General features: G+C 44.2%; 1 protein-coding gene across 6 annotated transcripts in view; it reads right to left on the reverse strand.

The window, feature by feature from the left end:
- Window positions 1-471, reverse strand: part of Itpr1 (inositol 1,4,5-trisphosphate receptor, type 1) — a 296948-nt gene extending 296477 nt beyond the window's left edge. For all 6 annotated transcript variants that reach the window (XM_013010462.1, XM_013010458.1, XM_013010461.1 and 3 more), the window contains exon 1: window positions 308-471. The gene's annotated coding sequence lies outside the window, so the exon portion shown is untranslated. The remainder of the gene's footprint in view (window positions 1-307) is intronic.
- Window positions 472-12328: the final 11857 nt, after the last annotated feature.

Raw genomic sequence — 12328 nt, forward strand, 5'->3', positions numbered from 1 at the left:
TCAGCTCCTCTCACCCCTCTCCTCACCCCCCCCCAAAAAAAACACAACTATTTCCAGAAGCTGCGTCCAAGTTGGGGGACTGCCATTCCAGGACAGCCAGACCACAGCTATCCATGTATTCGCGAGCCCGTCCCCCCCAGATTACCAGGGTGAAGAACCTCCCCCCCGTGCGCCCCAAGTGCACGCAAAAGCCTCCCAGAGAGCTGCGCACAAGAACAAGAAAGAAGGCGCACACACTCCAACTTCTGCGCCCGGGAGCCGGGCAGTGCCGACCCCCGCGCCCGCCGCGCCCGGCCCCAGCCGCTACCTTGGAGCCCTGGGGAGCCGCGCGGCTCTGGGGGAGCCCGGCGGGAAGCGGGGTTCAGCAGCCGCTGGGTAGTCCCATGTCCGCGAAGTCCGAGCCCGTTCCGTTAGGATGGAAGCGGAACACCCACACCTCCGCCGGCGTGCGCTCGCGCTCTCCTCCCCCTGCAGCCGCCTCCTCCTCCGCCTCCGCCTCCGCCTCCGCCTCCTCTCCTCCCACCCCTGCAGGCTGGAGGGAGCGCCTCAGCACAGCGTCCACATGGTTACTGCACTTCGAAGCGGCGGCCGGCAGCTTATATACGCAGGATGGCTCCTTGGGAAATGTAGTCCGCATGCCAGATTCAGCCAATGCCTGAGGCGGCGCAGAAGGACTACCAATCCCAGAAGCCCTCGGGAAACCCGGGCTGGGCTCTAAATAGACGCGCGGGGAGACGGGGCTGGGGGCGGGGCGTCCTTAGGGACGGCGGGGCTGTGGTCGGGCGTCGTGGAACGCACCCTGCTGGGGACCTGGAGCCGGTGGCCGCCTCTTCTGGGCGCCCCGAACCCTTTGGAAACTTTTCCTTGTCTTTCCCTCGCTGGCACCCAGGTGTCAGTAAGGACCCAGGAAGAGAGGGGTTGGGATTGCCGCTTTGGGAAGTTTTGTTGTTGTTGCTCGTTTGGGTGCGGGTCCTGGGGCTTGAACTCGGGGCCTAGGCGCGGTCCCTGAGCTTCTGTGCTCAAGGCTAGCGCTTGAGCCACAGCTCCACTTCCGGCTTTTTGGTGGTTAATTGGACATAGGAGTCTGCTGGACTTTCCTGCCCGGGCTGGCTTCGAACCGGGATCCTCATTCTCAGCCTCCTGAGTAGCTGGGATTACGGACGTGGGCCACCACGGGCGCCCGGCTTTGGGGAGTTTTTACACGCTGTCGTCCTTCCTACACACACACACACACGCCCAGAATTCCAGAAATCCGAGGCACAGACACCACCAGTGTTTTGCGGTCTGGGATTAAAGGAGGGAGGTGAGATCGTCTTTATTTAATCTGCTCCCCCTGCTGGTCCCCACGCCGGCCAGTGGCCGGAGGCAACTTCTCCATCCGAACCCCACACTTGTTTGGGCGTTTGGCAGCAGGTGAGGGAAACCCGATCTTCTCCACCAGGAGGGGACCCTGCTGCGCCCTGTCCGGGCTGCCGCCATCAGACCCTGGACCTGGGTCCCCACCCTGCTCCTCGCAGCCCCTCGGCTCCCGGAAGCTGTAAACGCTTAAATAAATAAACCGCAAATCAGAAAAAATGAGGGGCCGGGAGCGAGGCCAACCCCGGCGGCGCTGCGTGCTTCCGGACGTCCCCAGCACGGAGAAGTGGGGGTTTCAAGCTCACTGCAGTCGTAGCTGGGACGCCCGGGGGCTGATGTGCGAGGCTGTGGCTTGGGGAATAAGGAGAGGCACAGTCAGGCCCCTCCCTGCCTCGAGGACGCGTGTTCGCTCCACCAGCTCTCCTGCGTGCGCGCTGGGTGCCGGGCGCGTGGCAGCAGCTCGGAGCGAGGCGCTGGCTTGCTGCCCCGTAAGATCTGCCTCAAAGGACGTTATTGCTAATTACAATAGTCATCACGACAATTAAAAATGGTGTTTTTTTTTGAGCCCGCCCACACCCACTTCTTCATGCATCATGCCTTATTATGTCTTTGGCAGGTGCCCAACTGAGGGCTCCAAGAACTGCTAACTGCTAACTCCTCAAGATCTCACGGAAGTTAAATGGAAGCTCCAGCCTGGATGTGTCCCATCCCCCTTTGGGGACACCTGTCACCACCTCCTTAATGGACCTTTCTCCTCATTTGAGGAGCAGCCTCAGAGCCCCCAGACAAGTTATTTTCATCTCTTTGCCCCACTTTTACCATCGTAGAGAAAGAGATACTCACTAGAATTTACCTAGTTTCTATCTGGATTGCTGGATACGAGAGTCTTGTGAAACTTTAGGAACAATTAAGGAAAGTACTATAGCTAATAATTCTTGCTGACATAATCATTAGCACCCAAACTAATAATCGCTGACATGGCTTGGATGTATGTCACGTGCCAGGCATTGTCCTAAAGCTCCTTGTGTATATATCACATCATCAAATCCTATTAACTAACCATTTTTTTAATGTGAGAAATCAGACACAAAGGAATTAAGTCACGGCCCCCAAGTTACACAGGTGTGGCTGGACTGCTTTATACCTGAACCCTTGACCTTAACTAGCCTGTGCTACCTCCCTACCCTTGTATTTTCTTGCTCATAGAGGCATTTAAACTAGTTCAGCAATGGAAAAAAACTCTGAAGTTGGCAACCTGTGGGCTTGTTATATTCACTCTTGTGCATCTGGAAATTACCTGTCTGTCTTGCCACAGGGAGCAGAGTCTGCACCTTTTCTCATCATCTCCTTCTGTCTTTCCATGAAAACAACTTGTTCTGTATTCAAAGGGCCTTCGACTTGTAGTAATAGAAGTGATATGTCATAGAGGGTAGTTACTTTATGTGTTTCTGGCTCGTAAATGCATTGCAATTGTAACCTGGCTTCCCCGAAGAATTCCTAGTCACATTTGAGAGCTGGTGACAAGCTATTCTCACCTCACAGTGCACACTTGCCTCTTACCCTGCTTTATCCAACACTTTCCTCTAACATCCACAGAGTTCATTAAGAGATGGAAGCGTGTCTTGTTTATACATGTGTTCTCTTCCCTGGGCCCAGAAGGGCTTCTTCCTCCATCCGGACATTTTCATACTTGTACAGAAGCAAATCAGTGTGTTAGAACACTTTCATGGAAGGTGTGTCAGGTGTGTGGCTGGAAGTATGGTCATATTTTTTGAGCATGCTAATTTCACAGCCCCATTTTCTTTGCTTGTGTGTGCAGATAATACTATTCAACATTTCACAAGTTTGGAAGCTGCTAGAACACTAGAGGGTAATTTTTCTAATTGGCCATGATAAGAAGAGATCCTCTAGGGCATACAATGGATAAATGCACATTGGGAGAAATTAAGTCATTTGCACAACTGTTCTCCATTAGCAGTGGGGGGGGGGCTGCATTTTCTTTGTATTTTTCCCTGGGAAATTTTTGGTCCTGAATTTCCAATAGAATAGCTCCTGTCCCTTTAGTCATTTAAAATGTGGCTACTTCTATCGGAGAAGAGAAGTTAATGGAAAATATACATTGAATTTCAAATGATTGATACAAATAACAATAGCAAACTATCTCAATTGATTATATATTGAACTGATATTATGTCAGATATGTTGGATTACTTGCTTGAGTTTTCTTCCTTCAGTTTGCCTTTGACATGTGCTAGTACGAAATTAAAAATCATGTGTGTGACTCATAATATATTTTATTGGGCAGCCCTGATCTAGAGAACTGAGAATCTGATCCTGAAGGTCATACTTCAAGATGACCAGCCATGAAAATTACCACTTAAGACTTTGCCCTTGAGATGCCCATGCTGGAAGTCAAGAGGGCTTTGCGAGTCAGAATAGTATCATAGACTGAGCAGACGTCTGAAGAAAGTAGGAGACTAGCACATCAGCTTACCCCCAGGGAAGCCCTACAAATAGAAAACGTGTATGGCAGCAGAACACAGCTAAAAACAGCAACGAAACTCATCTGCCTAGAAGCCCACCCCCCCTTAGTGCTGTCCTCATTAAGACACCAAGATATGCTGGAGAAAGCCTGGAATCACAAGAATGGACAAGACCACCACCACACGCTTCATCTCCAGATTTATTTGTTTGTGTATTCATATTTGGAGAGGGATACTATGAATCCTTGCCTTTCCAATGCACTGATCAATGTCTTATAGGATATTACAGGGCTTTCCAAGTTCAATTGAGCAATGCTAAAATCAAAGCATGTTATCAAAAAGGATAGAGGAAAGATTGATATGTCCTATTATAGTTCTCAGCTCCAAACCGATATTGAGATAGCAATATTCCCAACTGTCTCCCAGCATAGACTTCAATCACCTGTGAGTGTCACAATGCACCTTGAGTGCTATAGTTTATAATTTTTCTGAGATCCTCTTCAATGGCAAGGAAGTATGTCCACAGCCCACAGCAGGGAAATTTGACCTATGTTTGGATGACTTTATTTGGTGTGATAGTCTATCATTAACTATAAAAATATTAACTATAAAAATATCAAGAGGAATAGCTATTAAATAGGCAGTTCTCCTACTAGTCTTTCTTGGTCTTTGGTAACCTGTAGGGCAGGAGTGGAGTCATAGTTCTTTTGGAGAGTTTTATAAAAACCCATGAATACTTGCCAAACATAACATGGACACTCAAAATTGTAGCATCAGTCCTTGATGATGTTTTTTGTACCAACACCCCACTTAAATGGTCTCAATGAAGACCACCTACATTCTTTGAAGACATAGACTAAGTCCTGTATTTGTGCACCTGTTCTAGTACCTAACTCAGTAGTGAGTACTGGCTACTTACTCAACTCTTATTGGATAACTATTGGGACTCCAAGAGTATCCGAAAGAAAGGACCTCTGGACATGTTGCAGTCCTACTTGAAATGGGTAATTTGATAGGAAAACTCAGATATTTCTTGAGGCTAGACTCCAGACATCCTGTGAGGCTAAAAGCAGGCTCCAATAGGGAAAGGCCCTAGTAATTGTGCTTTTGGTCTGGAGGGCAAAATAGGCTTGTCATCTTGTTAGTAAAAAGAACTTGGACAGAGTGTCATTGACTTAGCATCTTGAAGGCAGTGTAACAGCTACAAAAAAAAAAAGGCAGGGGGACAAATTAAGCTAGGAGTGTAGGTCAGTGTTTGAGCACTTGCCTAGATTTTGCACAGCTCTGGGTTCCATCCCCAGGACCACAAGAAAGGCAAAAATGGATACAAAAACGAAGGAATTACTATTGACTTTATACCAGATGGAAGTGGCAACAATACCATTTCTGAGGATAATATTATTAATATCATCTGGGATCACATCATTAAACAAAGAGAACTGTTGTTTTCCTGAAATATGCAGAACCAAGAGTTTATTGTTGACTCAGACATTTCCTCCAATCTCCTTGATCCTATGTGCAAAGCGTTTTCTGCTAAACAGGCTGGATCTGGACCCTTGGAATAAATGCCTGCCTACCTTAGTGTTTGAGCTGAAATGAAATCTGCAGCAAAAGAAACAAAGGAAGCTCTTGTGTGTTGGTTAGTTGGTTGATTGACAAGATTGTGTCTGGATTCTCCTTCAGCTTTATGATTGCTTGGATTTCAGATATGCACTAGCAGGCCTGGAATTTAGCTAATACATGTAAGAAGTAACAAAATTTAAAATCACCCTTTTGCAGCTTTAAGTAAAATAAGTTACTTAGAAAACAATGTCATCCTGTCTCTGAAACTCACTCTCAAAACTGCACAACTACATAACACATATATTTTTCAGTCACATTCAAAAACTATATAAAATCTTGCCATATTTATAGTTATTTCTATGCCCTTTTGTGAGAGTTTTACATTTGTGGTGGAGGCATAATTATTTTTTTTACCTTTGAAAGTTTGAAATATCAATAAATTATTGAAAAAAATACCTACAATTAACTTTTGGGGTAAAATCCCAAATAAGGGTGTTTACAACCTAGCAACTTTGTTTCTGTTATGTTCACCAAGTTACATATCCTTCTTAGGGTCTTTGCAAGTCAAGCAGAAAAGCACAAGGAATTATGCATGAGGAAAAGTCGTGGAAACTGGCGGTCTTAATGATCAATAGACCTAACCAGGGCAGGGAATTCTTCTTAATTTAGTCACCAATGATGTGAGACCTGTGGATTTTTTCCTCTTCCAACCCCGAGACAGTGTATCCATACTCAATCCAATTAACTGCTTCCTTTTGTTTCCAGTTTTTTTTTTGTTCCCAGACTTTTAAGTATCTCCCCCCCACACCCCTATTATAGTTTTAGGATCTGGGTAACCTATATTGAAAGCTCAACCCCCATGGAGGTTTTAAGATTCTGTCCCTCATACAACTATTTGTAGGTAAGATCATCTCAGAGAAGTGGAACTGGACAGGTGGAAGAGATCTTCAGTTAATTAAGTGCTGGATCTCAGTTTAAGCTGGTATTTAGTGAGTAGTTAACTACCTCTCTACCAGGTACTCGCTGGACACTGAGGATAATAAGACTCTGTACAAAGTGCTTTTGCTGTCTGCCTTTTCCTTCACTGTTACTTGCCTTCCAGAGGCTTCCAAATGTGATTGGGGGATAACAAATGTGAAGAGTAGCTGGTTTAACTAGGTTGAAGGTCATCAGCTGGTCTTTCAGGCTGTGCCCACCTTTTTGCCTTTTCTACTAAGACATTGCAGACTTAGTCGTTCTGACTAGAAAACAGCCACGATGCTGTCAGGTCCCTTGCCTTTTTTCTTACTTCACTTCCTCCTGAGGACTTGTCTGTTCATACTGCAGAATTCCTCCGAAGGTACAGATTATTGAGGTGGTCATTTCTGACCTGGTATGGGTGGCTCCTACTAATCAAGAGGTAGAGATCAAGAGGATTGCCATTTGAGGTCAGCCCGGGCAAAAAGAGTTTGTGAGACAACCCATCTCAACAAACAAGCTAGGTAACAGCGATATATAACTGCAATCCCAGCTATACAGAGACATCAGTAGGACGCTCATGGTACAAGGCTGGCCCTGAGCAAAAACCAAGACTCGGATCCAAAAACTAAGAAAAAAAGAGGAATGTGGATATAGTGCAAATGGTAGTGGCCCTGAGTTCAAACCCAAGTACTTTCAAAGAGAGAGACAGAGAGAAACAGACAGAGAAAAAGTCCTTTGTTACTAAAATTGAAACACTTATATTGAATATAATACAGCAAGTAAAAAGAAGAAGCTTCTCTGAGTAGTTTTCTCTATTCAATTCTTCTCCCAAACAACCCTCCCTACCTCCCTCACATCTCTACATTTTAGGAGGAAAAGAAAGAAGGGGTAAAAACTGAATCTAAACCGGGTGCCGATGGCTCATGCCTGTGATCCTAGCTACTCAGGATGCTGAGATCTGAGAAAAGTGGTTTAAAGCCAGCCAGGGCAGGAAAAGCTTTGAGTCTCTTATCTCCAATAAACTACCAGAAAACCAGAAGTGGTGCTGTGACTCAAGTGGTAGAGTGCTAACCTTGAACTGAAGAGCTGAGGGACAGCTCCCAGGCCCAGAGTTCAAGCCCCATGACCAACTAACCAACCAACCAACCAACCAAACTTGAATCTATTTTCAAGGTGGTGCAGGTCTGATTCACCATCTGAAATACCTAAGAATTTGCTATTCCTTGAAGCAAATGAGCCATTCTGTAAAGATAAATGTTCATTAGGGAAACAAAATTTAAACAAGCATATGGTATGGTTATTATCAAGAATAAATACAGATATTTAGAAGAAGACATTTATTCTTTCCAAAATCATCTCACTGAGAGGAAAAGCCAAGTCTTTCTTTCTAAGGTTCTGAAGGTACTGTTTTCGTTTTCATTTTAAACTTTTTTGGGTATGCTGGTACTGGGCTGGAACTCAGGGCCTCTTGCTTGGATTTTTCTGCTCAAGGCTGGTTAATTGGAGATAGGAGTCTTACAGACTTCCCTGCTCCAGCAGGCTTCAAACTCCCACCCTCAAATCCCAGCCTCCAGAGTAGCTAGGATTACAGGCTTGAGCCACCAGCACCTGGCGTGAACACATTGTTTTACAAATGAGGGTGAAAACACTGCCATAAGGCTGAATGAAAAGATTTCCCTGTGGTAGCAAATAAATATATTTGGTCTTTCCAAAAAAAGGATTCTGGTAAAAACTTGCTCATTATTTTAAACTTGTGGGATATTGAGCAATTATTTGGCCTTCAGAAATAGCAAAATGTTTAAGTTCATCTGGTTTTGGTTAGAAAAGTAGAGTGCAAAGTTGTCTGGAGAAAAGTTTTGTATTACTGTCATCATCTTTGCTATTAGAAAAAAGAAGACTATGCACATCCTGACCCTAAATCAGTATTAGAAACTAGGTTCTCAGATTAAATTAGCCTTTATTTCTCCTCTACTTAACTTATTTTGAGAGCATACCACAAGGGAAAAGACACCAATGGTAAAAAGAAAATGGAAAAGGAAATGTCTTAAAACATTAACCTATTTTGAAACAATGTTTTGAAACCAGAGTACTGGTGCTATGTCAATAATACTTAACTAGAAAGTAATTTAATTGCAGCCATTACATTGCAGCTCTTATGTTGTGTGTTTATCTCATTTAAAATGCAGGGAAAGCAGAAAAACAACAGCTTAAGGGCAATAGAATGGGGAAATAGTATATGGAGAAAAGTCATAGTCTTCTATCACCTCTATAAAGAAGCCTGTTCAGGAAGTACAGAAACCTTTTACTCAGAGAACCAGAGAACAGGGCACCCTCTTAAAGACATGTCTTTTGCAAATATTGACATCTACACAGCACAATAATAAAGAGCTTTTGGTGGATTTTAGAATGTCAAAATGGGTATTAGGATAACTTCTAAATTATTCTAGGTCTTTGATTCCATACTTCCTTCATTTCTGTTACAGTTCCTGGCACAGAGTAATGTTAATATGTATCTAGCCTACAGAACTGTGTAATGTCTGGTGCTGGTGGCTCATGGAATCCTAGCTGCTCAGGAGGCTGAGATCTGAGGATTCTGATTTGAAGCTAGCCCAAGTATGGAAGTCTTTCTGATAACATCAATTCTATATTGGGATGACATGACATCTCAATGGTGGCTTTGATTTGTGTTTCTGTCCATGATCATCAGAGATCTAAAAACAAGTTTTATGAAAGGATAGTTCAATAGCGAGAATTTCAGAAATTTTAGTCATCTGTTCAATCCCTTCTTTTGCTGATGAAGTGCAAAAAACTGGCATAGAAAGTTTCAATGATCCTTTTGGATCTCATAGCCGAATAGAGGCTATGCTGGGGTGAAGAGATAAGCCAGGCCAAGTTTACTGACCAGCCTCAGGCTTAGACCACGAAGTCTCACACTCTCAGATAACTGCAGTTTAAGCCACTAAGTTAACTTAGTAATTTTTTCTAACTAGTCTCCTACCCAGCTCAGTACTATTATGTGTGTGTATTTGTGTATGTATGTGTATGTTTGTATGTGTCTGTGCCAGTACTTGGGCCCAAACTCAGGGTCTCATGTTCTCACTTGACTCCTTCACTCAAGACTGACACCCTACCACTTGAGTCACAGCTCCACGTCCAGCTTTTTGGTGTTTAATTGGAAATAAGAGGCACGTAAACTTTCTTGCCTGGACTGGCTTTGAACCACAGTCCTCAGTTCTCAACCTACTGAGTAGTTAGGATGACAGGCATGAGCTACCATCGCCTGGCTAGAATTTTCATTTTTTAGAACAGAGATCATAATAAAAGTTCTAATGGTAATTGTTTCACTACACCAATTTTATTATTTTATAATAAGCTTACGTATTTTGGTAGAGTTTAATTCCACTGAGTTACTAGTGTGTCCATCAATATGGCCAATTTCATCAGCCAAAACTTCCATGGGGAAATCACAGGAACATCCCCATTTCCCACTGACCTCCCCCATTCTGTTGCTGTGACCCAGAAAGCAAATTCCTTAGTGGAAAGAAAATAGAGCCTGCCCTGAGGTGCCTCTTTTTTTGTTGTTCACATGATGGTAATATCAATTATGCTAGAACAGGAAGGAAAAAAATGATCCAACCCCTTACTTTCTTGTTAGATTTCCCAGAGGAGAGAGCATGGCACAGTTCCTTTTGCTGCTCTGTAATTATGGTCAAATTAATTTGCTCTTGGCCCAGTTTACATCTATTCATTTTTATAGCATGGCCTCACACCCAAATGACTTTCCTCTTTCTATTGTTAGATAATTTCCCACAAAATAACCTGAAAACTTTCTACTTCCTCTCCATTCTGTTTTGCAGGTGCACTCTTTCCTCCAGCAATTCTCTTGAGGAAAGAAGGTAAATAAAAATCCAGGTGGAAGAGGTGTTCTGGTTTGCAGGGGAGTGCTGTTTGTAAGACAAATTTATGGTCTCCCATTGACCTGTTTATGAATATAGCTCTAATGCCTGGTAAGTTTGCTGTATTTAATAATGTCACTAATCATGCATACCAATAGTAGACACAGTATGGAAACTAGATATTAAGATCTTACTATATGCCAGGGTTTTACATAGATCATCCTGTCTAATTCTCACCATGATCCTAAGAGATGGACTCTGTGTGTGTTCTGTGTGTGTGTTTGTGTGTGTGTGTATTGTGTGTGTGTGTGTGTGTGTGTGTGTGTAGGTCCTGCGGCTTGAATTCAGGGCCTGGGTTCTTTCTAGTTCTCTACCACTTGAGTCACAGCTCCACTTCTGGCTTTTTGGTGGTTAATTGAAGAATCTGCCTCAGCTGGCTTCAAACCACGATCCTCAGATCTCAGCCTCCTGAGTAGCTAACATGCGCCACCAGTGCCCAGCAAAAGATACCTTTTTATTTTTATTTGATAGATAAAAAAGGTTTAAGAATTCCATATTTTAAGTAGGTTGTCAAAGATTGTTCAATTGCAAGTGCAATCCTAAGTGTTTACCTACTATGCCCACAGCTCTCAAACTACAAAGTCAGCATTCCCTAGGACATTATTAGAAATGTCAACTGCCAAGCTGCACCTCAGATCTACTGAACCAGAAGTTCAAGAGGGTAGGCATGGAAGATGGGTGGCCGACTGCATTTTAATCGGCTCTCCGAGTATCTCTGATGGGCATTTAAGTTCAAATCCACTGCACCTTGCTAAGTGTTCTATGCATAAAGGCACCACACTTGTAATTAGGAAGCTATGAATACTGTCTGGAAGATGATTCCAGAACTTTGCCTGGCCAGGAACTAGTAGGGCCTCCAGTTTCCTGTTTCTCCGTGGGAGGCTTCCCAAGACGCCCCATGGTTTCATACAGCCGTAAGGAAGATCTCCATTCTTCCCAAGACGCCCCATGGTTTCATACAGCCGTAAGATCTCCATTCTTCCCAATTCCCCTAAGCAGATGGCATTTGAGCTCAGGCTGTCTGTACCTGTGCCCAGACTGGTTAGCACCACAATGCAAGATCGTCTCACCTTTCCTGGAGTGGTAGGGTCAAGGAGAAGAGGTTGAGGGCAGAGTCTCTTGGGCTGTGTTCCAGCCAATGCACATTTTTCACCCTTTCAAGGATGCCCTTAAAAGAAGACTTGAACATCTGCTGGTCCTTCTGTGACTGTGAGTTCCAGCCTGTTTTGAATGAAAATGCTGGAAGTGAAATAGCTGTATGAGCTTTTCTTTGCTGCCTTACAAAATGATCATGAACCTGGGAGTTTAAACAACACAATGTATTACCTTACAACTCCACGAGTCAGAGGCTCAACCTCGGTTTCAAGGCTATAAATCAAAGTGTTAGAAGGCTCTGTACCTTTCTGGAGGCTTCCAGGAAGTAGAAGCCAGGTACCATTGTTTTGCTGTTGACTCCCTTCAAAACCAACAATGTTGAATGGCTATCTCTGAGCATTGTTCCATAACCAGGGGATCACTCAAATTAACCTCCCTGTCTGAGAGATCCTTAAGATGCATCTACCCTTCATCAAGGGAAAATCCATTCAAGGTCATGAATTTGCAGGTGTTCTTAGAATGCCATTACTGTCTTCTAGAGGAAAACATAGGGTGACTTTCAACAATTTTTATTGTTATTATAAGGGTGAGGTACAGAGGCCGGGTGCCAGTGGCGCACACCTGTCATCCTAGCTACTCAAGGTGGCTGAGATCTGAGGATCGCAGTTCAAAGCCAGCCCAGCAGCCAAGTCCATAAGACTCTTATCTCCAATTAACCACCAGAAAACGGGAAGTGGTACTGTGGCTCAAGTGGTAGAGTGCTAGCCTTGATCTGAAGAGCTGAGGGATAGTGCCTAGGCCCAGCATTCAAGCCCCACAACTGGGGGGGGCGGTCAGAAGGGGGCGGGTAAAAGGGTGAAGTACAGAGGGGTTACCATTTCATAAGTCAGGTAATGAGAACATTTCTTTTCCTTT

This window comes from Dipodomys ordii, unplaced genomic scaffold (assembly GCF_000151885.1).
Source record: "Dipodomys ordii isolate 6190 unplaced genomic scaffold, Dord_2.0 Scaffold12, whole genome shotgun sequence".
Classification (NCBI taxonomy): Eukaryota; Metazoa; Chordata; class Mammalia; order Rodentia; family Heteromyidae; genus Dipodomys; species Dipodomys ordii.